Here is a 13,754-nt window from a genome sequence, read left to right on the forward strand (position 1 = left end):
TTCAACAGAAGGAAGAAAAGAAAAAAAGTACCTATTGAAGTTCAAAATCTATTGGAAAGTTATAAAGAGTTTATTTCTGATGATACACCCATGGGAGTACCTCCACTAAAATATCTCACAGTAGATTGATTTAATACTAGAATCAAGTTTTCATGATAATTTTCCTCATAAGACAACACCAACAAAAAGTGAGGAATTGAAAAAACAAATGCAAGAGTTTTTTGACAAAGGTTTGATCAAGGAAAGTTTCCTCCCTTGCATGGTGTTATTGGTACTTTTGCCAAATAAAGGTGAAGAATGGAGAATATACATAAATCCCTTAGTAAGAAACAAGAGAATGATTTAGCACAAATTTCCATTGCCTGCAAGGATGGATGCCTCGATGTATTACATGAGTGGCATGTGGTACTCTTCAAAGATTGATTTTAAGAGTGGATATCATTAGTTATGGATTAAGGAAGGAGATGAATGGAAGACATTGTTCAACAAAAATAATATTTTGTATAAATGGTTGGTCATGCCATTGGACTTACAAATGCAATTAGTACCTTCATGACATTGATGGACCTAGAGAAAGAGTGCCCTATTACGAATGGTGTGTTTGTTGTTAAAATCTTCATGGTTTGGATGGATTTTATGGGAAATTTATCAAAAGAATTAGAGTCATATGTTCACCATTTATTGAATGCATGAAGACAAGAGGTTTTCAGTTGTGATATAATTGTAAAGAAGAATTTTAAGCTTTTGAATAAGGAGGTTACAAAGCAACTAGCATTGTCTTCCATGAACTTCATTTTTTTTTTCAAGTCGATTATGATGTTTATGGATCAGAAATTAGAGTAGTGATAAATCTATAAGATAAGCATGTTGTTTTTTTTAATGAGACATTAAATGAGAAAAAAAGAAAGTAGTCCTTTTGGGATCAAGAATTCTATAGATAATTCAATAATTTAAATGAGGAAAAAAGAAAGTAGTCCTTTTGGGATCAAGAATTCTATAGATAATTCAATAATTCAAGAAATGGAGGCATTATCTATTTTTTAAAGATATTGTGTTGTATATGATCACAAAACACTTCAATGTATTAATAGCAAGGGTAAATTGAATAAAAAACACATGAAATGGATTGAATTCCTTCAACGTTATTCATTTTATTTTAAGCATAACTCTAGGAAATCTAACAAAGTACTAGATGTAATGAAATAAAGGACTTTATTGTAGAATACCACATTAGTTGAGGTTATTAGTCTATATTGTCCAAGTATGATGCATATTTTATAGAGCCTTGAAAATTTTGTAAGGAAACTTATAGTGTGTCAAAAACACCATTGTTCAATAAGGATTTTTGTTTAAGAATTAGATCTTGTGTATACCTAAGGATTCCAGTAGAAAAAAATTCATATCGCAGAATTGTCACATGGATCTCCATTTGATCTTATTCGACCTTTTCTCTTCTCGGCCTGTACATGTATTCTGGAATCTTCTGATTTTGGATGGACATCGCCTGTCATTGAGGCGCAACAGCACACCTGCTATATTGGTTTTTATGTATTCCTTATATTTTCTCAATATAATATATCTGATTTTCACTCTGAAAAAGGATTCCAGTAGAAAAAATTCATCAAAGAATTGCGTAGTGGAGGTTTAGGAGGTCATTTTGGAATGGATAAGACCAAAGCATTGGTTGAGGAAAGATACTTTGGCCAAACATTTGTAAGGATGTAAATAACTTTGTGAGATTTTGCAAAATTTGCCAACTAACTAAAATGAGAAGTTAAAATATTGGTTTATATACATTATTACTTGTATTAGAGAAACCTTGGGAAAACCTTAATATGGATTTTGTTTTGGGGCTACCTAGAAACCAAAGAGGTATTGATTCCATTTTTGTAGTAGTGGTTAGATTTTCAAAAATGTCTCATTACATACCATGTATGAAAATAAGTGGTATTAGTAACATTGTCGTGCTGTTTTTCAAGAAGTTGGCTAAATTACATGGTTTTCGTAAGAGTATTACATTTGACAGAGACAATAGTTCTTTAGTCATTTTTGGAAAATATCATGAAAAAATTAAGAGTCAAGATTGTAATTAAGTTCTGCTAATCACCCTTAATCAAAGGGACAAACATAAGTCGTCCATAATAGTCTCGATAATTTGCTAAGGTTTTTTGAAGGGGTAGTTGGATTTGATTTTAACACAAGTAAATTTGTTTATAACATTCATGTCAATAGACATACATGGAAGACACCATTTCAAATCATGTATCATAGGTAGCCTAAATGAATGATTGATTTAGCATGTTAGCCAACAACAAAACATGTGAAGAGTGCATATGTATAATCATTTGTTGAGTACATGAGCGATGTACACAGGTCAATAAGAAAGTAATGGCAACCAATGGGAATTATAAAGAAAAATAAGATGTGAGAAGTAGAGTGAAGACATTTTCCTGATGGAGGTCTAGTAATGGTGCACTTAAGGAAAAAGAGATTTCCTAAGGAATCACATGATAAAATAAAATATAGGAAAATTGGACATTGTGTGATTCTTAATAATAATTATAGTAATATTACAAGAGTTGCTTATGCATCGTATGTAGGAGGACAAGGCAAAGATAAAAACGAGTGCATTGTAGATTAGATAAAGCATATTTGAGTCAAAAGGCAAAAGGAAATTGAAGAAATTTGGCAAAAAGAGTTTGCAAGAAGACAAGAGAGAGGGAATATAAAGAATATTTGGTTATAATTAGAAAGACAGAAAACTATATGCAACATGGATTTTAGAGGTAAATTTGGTCAACTTGGTCAATAATCTTCATCCCTTTGAGCAAAGATGCTAAAATTTCTTTTCAACCTTGGGAGTTTGATGCAAAAGCATCCCTTTGAGTTTCAAAAATCTCATATTATCAAAGAACAATATTCTTTTCATGCACTGTTTTGGTGAAATTTTCCTTGTTCAAATTTTTAATTTTTTTATTCCTATTTTGTGACATAGATCTAGTGTTTTGAAGAATGCGCCCCCATATCTTTGAGTATGAATTTCAAACCTAAATATGTTGTCAAGAACATCTTCCTTCACCTCCCACCAAATTTCACAAAAGAAAATATTGGTTTTTAATACCAAGTATAAATTGAGCAAGGTGGATTTTATGGTTTTCTATAGTAATAGGAGTAGAGTATTTTAACCAACACGCCTTCAATTCTACACGTTAGGAGCTAAACTTTTGATACGTTTTAAAAGACATATTCCTCTACCTATCAACCAAATTTCATAAGAAATATGGAATTTAAGGAATGTGCGTGAGCCTTGAATAGAGAGGGACAAAAAAGACTTGTATTTTTCGCCATGTGTTTAGTTTTTTAGATTGAATTTATATATTCAAATCCATAAGCCTATATTACGTATGGAATTTTAAGAAGTGATTAGTAACTATTATATACGTGGGATTAATGAATTAACTATTTAATTATCCAAAGAAATGAAATGATTTAAGAGTCTTAAAGCTTCAAGTAATTCAATGTTCCATTTAATTTAATTAAGGTTTAAAGCTTCAAGTAATTCAATGTTCCATTTAATTTAATTAAGGTTTTTTACTTCCTTGTTGGATAAAGTGGTTTTAAATGCGACAGGCCTCAAAACCAATGATAATTACTTAATAATAATAATACTAAATTCTACATAAATAGTTGTGTATTAACTTTCAATTTATAGTTGTGTATGTTATTGTGCTTTATTATATAACTTTAATATGTAATATTTATCCATTACATGTGGTTTATTTGATTGTGATAAATATAGTTATTGATGATAGATATTCTAATTCTCTAATAACTCTCAGTCAAATAATTGATAAAATTAAATATATATATATATATATATATATATATATATATATATAATATTTCCTCAGCCCAAATTTAACTCATCATTAATAAATTAAAAAAAAAATTATAAACAAAAATAAATAAAATTTAAAATGATTATATCTATCAAGTTGGGCTAGCTCAATTGATCACCTTTGCTATTAAAAAAGCACAAGTTCATTTCTCTTGAACTTTTAGAATCAAGCTTTATATCTTATAAAATTAAATGCAAAAACATAAAACTTTTATTTACTAAACATAACGAGTTACTATAAATTTCAAACCATAAAATAGAACTTGAAAAGTAAATAGCCAAACAAAATTTGTTATGCTAACGAAGTGATATAAATTTTGAACAAGAAACGCTGCGAAGCAGCAAGTCCCTGCCGGCAGTTAATACAGAACTTTAACAACAAAACACTGCTAAAATAGTAGCTATAAGGCTTACAATCTGGCAAATACTATGCCATCAAGCTTAACACAATGAAAACGCTGACTATAATCGATGGTACGAAACTGATAACTTCTCCAACCGCCTCAGCAGTGACCGATAAACTTTAAGAACAACAACATTGCTTGCTAAAATAGTAGCTAGGCTTAGAATCTCACAAATACCATGTCAACTAATAAAACAGAACTTTAACAACAAAACACTGCTAAAATAGTAGCTATAAGGCTTACAATCTGGCAAATACTATGCCATCAAGCTTAACACAATGAAAAGGCTGACTCTAATCGATGGTACGAAACTGATAACTTCTCCAACCGCCTCAGAAGTGACCGATTGATTTGCAGACGCGTGAATAGCCGGTGGTGAAAGTCTGCGAGAATGCAATCAATAATAATAGTATTAGGTAGTGATACTGTATTGGAAAAACTATAAAATTCATTCCTTAAACAACAAGTCCTTGCCGGCAGTCCAGCAACATCTTTGGACAAGCGACGCACACATACATAAAGCTAATAAGGAAAAAGTTGCGAATATTATTATATTAGATATAACGATAGTAATACTCAGGCTATTGATGAACTAATAAAACGGGGACATTAATGTGCTGGCTGCTAGAAGTTCAGTTCTGTTGTTTGTGTTCCCTGCCAGCTTGAACTTTATTTATCTTGATTTAGGAAGAAAGGGCCAGCCACTTGCGCTTCTGCATCCTGGATTACTCTTAGAGGCTAGGTCAAAATATCCCTTTATGTGAGAGGGGTCATAGTCCGGGTGCAGTAGGAGGCCTGGAAACCATTGCTCCTGACCGCTAGCTTTTAATATGTAAAAAATCCTGTAAGGGCTGGTTGCTTTGCCTTGGAAACTGCTCAGACTTCTTTGCTGAAATGGTTCATATTTTTGAGTGCTTTGAGTGGGAAGCGGGGCTGGAGCTCGTTGTTAATGGAGCTTATGTTGGATTATGTGCACAGGTGATACATAATAAAAGGAAAATGCTATTTCCACCACTATAGGATCATTAATGCGCTCTTACATGCGCGGGAGATAGACGTTTATAACTAGATAATAAAAATGAAAACGGCACGTTACCCCTGAGCGTGTTATACCCCTGAGCGTGTTATAAAAGTCTATCTCCCGCGCATGTAAGAGCGCATTAATGATCCTATAGTGGTGGAAATAGGATTTTCCCCTAATAAAATTAAGCAAATAAATAAAATCTAATTATTCTATATACTAATCGAATTTTCCAATTTCTGTACGGATTCTAGCTAGGAAGACAATGTTTACAATTTTATTAATTTATAAATATTCTAAATCTTATTTGAAAAGCAATTAAAAATCAAGGAATAGTCAAGTTAGAGATAATCTATGGAATCAAAATCCAGAAGACACGCTTATTAAAAAAAAAAAGTCAGTATGCAAAAAGATTAGATGTGGGGAATTATTCATTATTTTTAAGCAGATTGACTCATAATCCCTTCCATACCTAGTTATATCCAACACGTCTTTGCAAATCACTCGCTATTTTTTTCTGAATAGTTAGGAATATCTTGTTGAAATTTGCGCAGTATAAAATTCCACGATTGATAGTTAGAAACTCACTAAATAGAAACTCAGGAATATTGGCTGAAATTAGAAGAATTGGGGTTTGTTTTGAGAGTAGAGCTCTGAGGAAATAGAACTGTAATTATAATTGTAATTGAAACCCATGGAGGTTTGTATTGCTCTGCTTCACAATCGCTGAAATGAATTAAGAAGAAACTAAGGCATCTGTGAAAGCCGAGGAAACCAGAAGGAAAACGGAATAATAAAGCTGAGATGTACGGACTGGGTTTTGCTTTGAGAGCAGCTCAGACGAAATGTAGCTGTAATGGAGGTTTCTTTAATTCAGCTATTTCTTTGAGAGCAGTTCAGAGGAAACATAGTTGTAATGGAGGTTTCTTTAATTCAGCTATTTTAATTCAAGAAACAGAAAATGAAGAGGCAGAACTACGTTTCTTTAGAGTAGCCAACAAATAAGGAAATATAATCTTTATCTTATCTGCTAAGAAAAAATAAAAAATAGAGGGAGACCCTGCATATTGAATTGGAAGGTTGATTTTAGCTGGATTGAATTGGATCCAAATTAGTATCATTCAAGATGGACTCCAAAAAATTAGGAAAGAAACCTACATGCAGTTGGGCTGAACCAGGTTTACTGGGCGTCGTGTTATTTCCAGGCGAATCAGTTGAATCAATTATTCTTGATCTCTACCTGCAGTTGGGCTGAACCAGGTTTCCTGGGCCGTCGTGGTATTTCCCGGCGAATCACGTATGCTTCGTGTATTCCAGGCGGTTGAGTGAGAATCAGGGATTCTTGATCTGTTCACAGAACAATCAAAATTAAAAAGCCACGAAGACCCACAAAAAAAAGAACACTACAAAGTACGGTTAAAAGATCAAGAACTACATAGAAAGAACAAGGTCGTGATTATGAGATCACTTGAGACCATCAACAAAATTTACACCAACCATCAGCAAATTAAGATTTTAATACCGGCAAATGATAGCTGTAATTTATGGTTCCAATGGCAAATTAATTATTAGAACCCTTACAATACCAATAATTACTATTACTATTGGTGGTTTCTATCTATTACAATGCGAATAATTAAAACCCTTCAATTTTCCAAAATCTGAATCTCAAACAATTAATAAATAAAAATTATTAAACCATGAAGCAACTCCCAGTAAGCATACCTGATTGTCAATTCCATGCCAGGCGAAAACGTATATTGGAGTGGCATGCCAGGCGAAAAAGTGTAGAAATCTAAAATCTGAAAATAGTCACATCTATCTTCTGCTCCACCTTCTGCACCAAAAATAAAATCAAAACACAGAGCAAAAATGTGCTTCAGGTTCCACAACAAAAATAAAATCAGGCAGACAAGCAATGAAAAACATCAAAGAAATGAACGGAAAGCATCCCACCATAACAGAAACACCCCAAAAGAAACCAGCATGCTAAGCAAACAAACATCGATAAAGAAACAATTCAAAGAAAATATCCCTTTGATTTTGTCTGGACTCAAAGTCCCTCTCATTTGTTTCTCGACTTTTATCTCATTGCCTGGTCCGCTTTTTATTAAAAAGAAAAGCAAAAATCAAAATCATAATGCAAATAGGTGGTTGTGGTCCAGCGCGGAAGGACATTTCGTTGGCTCAGCAGCGTATAATTGATACCAATAGTAGGATCAGTGGGTTAAAAGCCAGGAATATCAGGCCAGAGAGCAACCTCAGAACTAACTGGCTATGAATACCTTCATGTCTAGTCTTTGTTATTGCCGGATTCCACTTCATCATCTGACATCCCTGCTTCACAATACCTTCATGTCTAGTCTTTGCTATTGCCGGATTCCACTTCATCATCTGACATCCCTGTTTCACCTACCCATTTGAACATGCGTGGGTCCCTATCACCCATTTGAACATAGGTAGGGGAAAGCTATTGCCGGATTCCACTTCATCATCTGACATCCCTGCTTCACCTACCCATTTGAACATGCGTGGGTCCCTATCACCCATTTGAACATAGGTGGGTTCCCCTGCTGATGGTGTTATAGGATCGATAGCATTAAATCAATTATAAATCGATGATTACGAAGTTCCTTATATGTGGTTTTTGCATGAATGGCAGGTGTCTTCGTCAAGCAGCCCAAAATCCAGTTGTTAGTGCTCTCCTCCTTCAGTTAGTTTGAAGCTAAGCAGCACAAAATCTCATTGTTAATGCTCTCTTCCTGTTAGTTAGTTAGAAGCTAGTCTTTGTCTAGAAAGAAAGCAATAAGGAGAAGCTTAAATAGAGAAAAGTCTAAATACCTTCAAAACCTAGCGCCCGGAGCTTTAAGCGGAGAAAGCAACCATGATAACTCTGTACCTTAACAAGCGAGCGAGCTAGTACGCCTTAGCTTCAATCATTAATCTGTTGTGCTCTCTGCATGTCTTGGATGGTGTAAGACCCAGACCCTTAACGAAATCGATCTTCAAATGGGCGCAGCAGAAATCAGGTTTTTCCCTGATTCCTTGGGCCTGCGAGTCATGTGGACCCTGCAATCTCCACTTTCCAAGCATAAATAGCATAACGTGCCCTTCAACATCATAAGGTTTTGCACGGCTACCTGTGTTGGGAACGAGAAAGCTTATACAGGCTATAAAATGAAAAAACCTTTTCTTATTCACCTAGCGCCTAGATTATGGTGGCCTTGATTAAAAGTTTTCAGTTATCATATAGTTTATACACATGTGTTGCATGTAAAGGCATACAATTTTTCTGAATTAAATTTGCAGCTTCTTGACAGAAAAATTAATAATAAAAAATAAAAAATTAAATATAATAATTAACATAAAGTTAAATATAGAAAAATAAAACTTGGGTGTAGGCACAGGAGCTTGCATGCAGCCCACGTATCCCCTCTCCACACTAAATATATGGTCTTTTGAATCTTTGCGCTAACATTTAATGAATATTTACATCCCCTCTCCACACTAAATATATGGTTTTTTGAATCTTTGCGCTAAGATTTAATGAATATTTACAGATCTAATGGTTTTATGGTCTTTTGATTGCTTCGTGCCAGAGATTTAATGAATATTTAGCGATCTAATGGTTTTGTGATGGTGCAGATGGAGGACAGATGAAAGTTTAACTCTGTAAACATTTGAATTGACCGTCTTTGAAGTAACATCCGATAAGCTGAAACATTTTCTTGTAATAGGAAATGAAGGTATCCATTGTGTTTTTGTTTTGGAAAAAGGAAATGAAGGTATCAACACAGTGTCGACCAATCTGGAAGCAACAAACCAAAGCTCGTCATTTCACTACCAACGGCGCAGGCGCTTCGAACCTGCTGGACATGGCATAAGCAACAGGTCGCAGATCCTCTTTCTCTTTTACGCCTCAAGGAAGTCCAGGAAAGTCGACAACTTATTTGCAGGTAAATTTCTAAGGTTTTCAAGATTTGTTCTTTGGGTTCGAGCATGTAAGAACGATTGAGTTTTGGATTATAGGATTTTCTTCAGGTTTTTGTGAACCCTCGATGTTGTTTTATAACTCAATTTCTGCTTCCAGAGGCACAAAATTTTGCTAAATTTGGGATTTTCCTTGGTCTTGGCTTCGATTTCTTCTGTAATTTTTTGTTTTCTCTGGATTTTGGGACCGTTATGATAATTTCTAAATTAAAGTTTTGAAATTCAAGATTGCAGTAGCACGCAGTCTGGATTGCTGTAAAAAGACCCAAATTGTAGTATCTGTCTGTGCAGGCAAACATAATACTGTTTGATTTTGCCTTATAAGAGTGCTTTAATTAGTATCTGTCTGTGCAGGCAAACATAATACTGTTTGATTTTGCCTTATAAGAGTGCTTTAATTTGCAAATCGAGATTTTTTAGAAAGAAAAAAACAACTCAAGATTATTTTGGTGTGAGGCCAACACTATTGCAGCGTTCTGAGAAAATTCGGTGGCGTTTGTGCATACTTTGACTATTTAATTACTTAGTCTCACGTGAATTAGCAGCCTATGCGGCAAAAAAATCGTTAGACGGGCCAGAAAATATAAAAAAGGTACTTTTGAATAACGCTAGGAAGGCCAGCGATGTCTATTATGATTTCTTATAGCATGCCTTGTGCCTGTCAGATCTGATTCTGTGGACTTGTTTTTCCATTCATTTGTCGTTTGGAGCTCGAATCTTGTATGCGCAGAGAAGAATACAACCATGGATTATGCAACCGGATTTTGTTTCTTCTGTCATCTCTCTGCAAGTTATGCACTGTATGTTGTTTAATAACAACGTATTCTGAACTGCAATTTAGTAGAATATTGGCTCTGAAGTGTGATTGCTTGTTACCTACAGATTAAGAAGGGGTACTTACAGATTAAGAAGAGGGAAGAGTGAGGCAGTTTACTTTGTTTCTTGCCACGATGGAAGAAGATGCTCGGTTCGTGCAGACGACTTTGACAGGCATAAGCTGCTCGGTTCCCGCAGACGACCTTGACAGGCATTGATAGGGATCCAGTTCGGCGATTGCATCTCCTAGATATGGAAGAAGCTGCTTGGTTCCGGCGGGAGGCATCCAGTTTGGCCTTGCATAGTCTACAAAAATCGTAAGTAGCATTAACGAAATAGAGATAGTGCCGCAAAACACTCGTTTTTTTTCTGTTCCTGGGGCGTGAAGCAGGCTGTGCTAGGCTATTGCCCTTGCCTTGCTGAAGCAAGGGAGCAAGGGAACAACAAGTTCTAGCGATATTATATATTCTAAGGTGAGATCCGAGATTGTTAGCAAGGGCACAGCAAGTTGTAGCGATATTATATATTTTAAGGTGAGATCCGAGATTGTTATGATATGAAGACATTGTTATGGTATGAAGACAAAGATCTGAGATTCTCAGAGGTATTAAACCCAACTCTGGAGATCCCAACGCCACATAAGTGTTACAAAGTCCACCCAAATGGTAGTGTCGGAAAGATCCGGACGTCAAAAAGGGAAAGTTACGAAAAGAATCATATTAAACTTACCATGTATGTTGGTGAAACAGAGCTGGAATTTAATGTGCTCCACTAATGCTAGCATTAATTTAGCTAGTATTTACTAGTTTGAAAATACTAAACGATAGTATTTACTAGTTTGAAAATACGAAACGAGATATTATTTATAACATATGGTTTTGCTCTTCGGCTTCGGCCTCTGGAAGAGGCCAAATAAGAAGGAAAATAAATCTGTATCAAAAAACTTTGGATTGCGAATCAGTTTTTGTCTAGAAACTTTGGTTATATCGTGATCAGTGGAAGAGGCCAAATAAGAAGGAAAATAAATCTGTATCAAAAAACTTTGGATTGCGAATCAGTTTTTGTCTAGAAACTTTGGTTATATCGTGATCAGTGGGATTAACTAACCGATGAACTAATGCTAAGATGGGCATAATCGATTATTATAGTCCTTGGCCATTGCCAGATGGCAGTGACTAATAATAAATACGAAACTATAGTATTTACTAGTTTGAAAATACGAAACGAGATACTATTTATAACATATGGTTTTGTTCTTCGGCCTCGGGAAGAGGCCAAATAAGAAGGAAAATAAATCTGTATCGAAAAACTTTGGATCGCGAATCAGTCTTTGTCTAGAAACTTTGGTTAGAAACTTTGGTGATACCGTGATCCGTGGGATTAACAAACAGGTGAACTAATGCTAAGATGGACATAATCGATTACTATAGTCCCTGACAATGCCCATCCCCAAATAGCAGGAACTAATAATAAAATGAAATATATATAAGATGCAAAAACATAAGACTTTTATTTACCAAACATAACGAGTTACTATAAACTTTATATATGCTCAAGGGGTTAAGCCATAAAATAAACCTTGAAAGGTGAATGGCCAAACAAAATCTGTTATGCTATCTAATAATTGTTTTGGGTGATGGGGTGGTATTCTTCTTATTCAGGTTGGATAATTTTGTTTTGCTATATAAGAATTGTTTGTTTCGGATGATGAGATAGTATTCGTTTCATTCAAGTTAGGATGGATAATATGTTCATAGAAATGTACATGGTGGATTAAAAATGTTAATGTATCATTAATTAAGAATGAAAAGATTAAAAATGTTGATGATGGGGGCGATATTCGCCTTATTCCTGGTTGGATTGATAATATGTTTATAGGCATGTATATCGTTTATTAAAAATGTTAGTATTATTAATGTAAGATGATAACAAGTATGATTTATTAGAAATGTTAATATATTATTAGAAATGTTAATGTATTATTAATGTAAGAATGAAAATAAGTATATTTTATTATTTTATAATGGTATAATTTAATTTATAAAGGAAATAGAATTTTTCACTGGAATTTGGTAAAATAATTTCAAGAAACAATGTGATTTTTGTTGTTGTTTAAATGCATTTTTGAATGTATAAATGGATCAAGTTTCTTAAAAAATCTTCTAAGGCACTTAAATTATATAGATTAAACAATTTAAATTTAATTTTTTAAAAATCTACATTAGATTTTGAATAAAATTAATCAAAACATTTTTTTCTGTAAAAAAAAATCATTTTGTTTATAAATTAAACTACACCTTTTATAATTGTGTTAATAAATATATTTTATTTTAAAATTGTAAATAAATTTATATTTAATTTTAATTTTATACCATATATTTCCATCTTCTCCTTTATAATAAAACATGATTTTTAACATTTACTTTTTTGGTTTTACGAATACATACATTTATTATCACTCAATCTGTTTACTTTTTCCCTTTAAGAGAATCAATTATAGAATTACTATTTCACCTTGTTTATGTCACATATTAAGTTTAGTGGAAAGTAGAATGAGATTATAGTTTAGTGAAAAGTGGAGCTAGATAGTTGTGTCACAACCAATACACATTTTGAAGTTTCTTTTAATTAAATTATTTACAAGTATATATATCATTATAGTATGCAATGTTATGTCGTGTGCTATTTGTTTATTTTTTATTTAAAAAAATAATAATTATAGAATTACTATTTCACTTTGTTTAATGGAAAGTAGAATGAGATGATAGTTTAGTGGAAAGTGGAATGAGATGATAGTTGTGTGGTGAGCAATACATTTTCTAAAACATTTTTTTTAATTAAATTATTATATGTGTATATATTATTATACAATATGCAATGTTATGTTGTGTGTTAATATGTTGTGTTTTGAGGTATATTTTTACAATTTTTTTATTGTGGCATGTTAGTTTTTGTGGGACTAGATAAGTGAAAAGAAGTACAAAACATTTCTACGCTCATTTTTTGGGGAGTATGGCTTGCAAGAAACAATTACATCTTCCAAGACAAGTCTTCATCAGCACACAAGGTGTCAGCACATGTCATAGCCACTTTATCTTTGCTTCATGTGTCAAACTCAAGGCATGCCCCTCACATTATCACAGATGAAGAAATCAACACCTCTTCTCCATGGGCCTATTTTGACGGGGTTTCCTTAGAAAGTGGAATTTGTAGTGGTAAGGTTGTTTTGTTCCTACAAAAGCATCATTTTTTCAAAATGCAGCTAAGTTTTGGTAGAGGATCAAATAATTATGCTGAATTATTTGTCTTAATTTTTTTCTTATTGTTTGCCATTGAAAAAGGATGTCATATGTTTCATATTTTTTGGGACTCTTTCATTGTATAAACTGGTTTAGTGAGACACAGAGATGTCACACTCACACACTACTTATTATCCTTGAAGAGACTCTTCATTTAAAACACTCTTTTGCTCAAATTTCATGTTGTCACATCTACAGGGAACACAATGCATCAACAACCCAACTATCTAAATCAGGTGCTCAACATGTTCTCGGCAAGTGGAAAATATTCAAGCAACTAGGAGAAAACACATAGGAATACCTCCACAAGCCACTCAGTGACATCA

Source organism: Pinus tabuliformis, chromosome 3_2 (genome assembly GCF_031772625.1).
Source record: "Pinus tabuliformis cultivar Carrire ecotype Pingquan chromosome 3_2, CPIR1, whole genome shotgun sequence".
NCBI lineage: Eukaryota > Viridiplantae > Streptophyta > Pinopsida > Pinales > Pinaceae > Pinus > Pinus tabuliformis.